This window comes from Pundamilia nyererei, unplaced genomic scaffold, assembly GCF_000239375.1.
Source record: "Pundamilia nyererei isolate P.nyererei 1_Seehausen unplaced genomic scaffold, PunNye1.0 scaffold00122, whole genome shotgun sequence".
Lineage (NCBI taxonomy): Eukaryota > Metazoa > Chordata > Actinopteri > Cichliformes > Cichlidae > Pundamilia > Pundamilia nyererei.
In genome coordinates, this window is record NW_005187523.1 from 1,229,983 (window position 1) to 1,232,067 (window position 2,085).

Below are 2,085 nucleotides of genomic sequence, written 5' to 3' on the forward strand. Positions count from 1 at the left end.
TAATAAAACTACAGCTCACACTGCTAAAGTTGCCTTTCCATCATGGTGTCAGACATTTCTGTCGTATATCTCTCATTATATCTCAGTGGGGACCAGTGCTACCAGGCAACAGTGTGTCATGTTTTTTCTTGGTCTGAACCAACTGAACTACACGTGTGAAGGGAGCTGATTGGTCAGAATATTGAGGTTATATAAAGCACATGTATTGGACTAATGAAGCCAGAGTCCATGTTGTACTGAACAAATACAAAATGTTAATTTTAAAACAACCAAAGTCACATTACGTTTTCTCTTGCTCTGTCTGTAAAAGGAAGAGGCTGCAGGATGTTGAAGTAGCGACAACACATACGTGCTTAACAATTTATTAGACCACCACCCAATGTGAGGTGTGTGCCACAGCTAACGGGTAGATTAACGACTAATTACCGAAATCCTTTTTAGATTTCTGCTATGGTTAACGCACACGTATGCACAAGCTCTTTAACTGAAACAATCGTTTTTAATGCTGATATATCATTTTTGTTTTTTTCCATGAATTTTTAAACTAATATTTTTTTTCAAAAAAACAACCAAAAAATGTTAAATACTAAAATTGTCAACAAATGTTTTGACAATGCAAAATTGCAGTTATTCACTTTTGTTCCTTAACAGAAAAAAATGTTTTATTGTTTGAATTTGATGCTTAATACATTTGTACGTTCCTGCGCTGGCTCAAATTTATGACAGGTCTAATAAATGTGTTGAGCTCTGTATGATATCCCTCTGGGATCAATAAAGTCTCTCTGATTCTGACCTAACGATATCTTTGACTGAAACTCTCTGAAGGTTTTGTCTTCGATATTCGGTGTATAATTTAAACAACATGTGATTTGTTGGAAATGCTTGCCAGCACTAAAAGCTTTGTGAGTGCGATGTTTCCTTTTGAAGCTGAGTGAAGGTGTAGCCCCTGTTTGGTCTGTTTGAATAAAAAGGGTTGACACTGCAAACTGTATCTTTGTTCATTTTGATGGTTTAAATCATTTTTGGTGATGGTGCTGGTGACTGTGAGCAGAACTGTTTTGTCATCGGCATCATATCAAAGCCAATTTACCAGCACAGTTCCACTTCCTGTGAATCCCATTGTACAAAATTCCCAGTTGTACAATTGGCTGCAATGCAAACAGCTAAAACAATAATTTGCCCTTGTATATAGGCTAAGAGTTGACATTTGATATTAGTTTTTCACAAATACACTATCAAAAATACACGAGGACTGAAAACAATACTTTTGTCCTACAATGCCTGTAATGTGTTTTTGTTTGTTTATGTTTTTACTAATAATCATAGAACATAAAACACTAACATTTAGCTAATGCATGCAGACTGTTCAGTTGAGATGCCTTTCACCTGGGCACATAAACCACGTAGAATTGTAAAGGCACAGTTACAGAAACCCACCTCAGAGGGCGGATTAGGCCTCCCAGTTTTCAGGAATGTTATTGGGCTTGCAATGCCAGAACGTGGGTTTTCTGGAATAATGCTTCAGCTGTTCCTGCGGTTCAGAAGGGATGCGGTCCTTCCTGGCCTTTTATAGAGGCGCACATACCTGAATCCATTTTTAGTACATCGCTTGATGCTATTCTGTTTTCTAAACCTACCGTACCTACCAAACTTCAGAGTAAAGATTTTGTCCTTGGTCACTCAGTCAGGATCTTAAAGCAAGTTAGGGATGCTCTGTGCCTTCCAGACCTATCATTTTTTACCCCCGTAACTCAAAACCTTTCTCTTTCACTTGGCTTGATGGACCCCGTGTATAAGCATTGGTCAGATTTAGGTCTTCACACTATTAAGCACGTCTACATTGACAATTGTTTGCTTCATTTGCTCAGCAGCAATCAAATTTATGCTCCCCTCTGCTCATTTATTTCAACACTTACAAATCAGGAACTTATCAGGAATTTTGTTAAACAGTCTTTCTCCCATCTGGATCAGCCCCTTGCTCATAGTGACTTTTATTATCATTATTATTACAACAACAACAACAACAACCTTTATTTATAGAGCACATTAAAAGCCTTAGGCATACCAAAGTGCTTTACAAAAAAA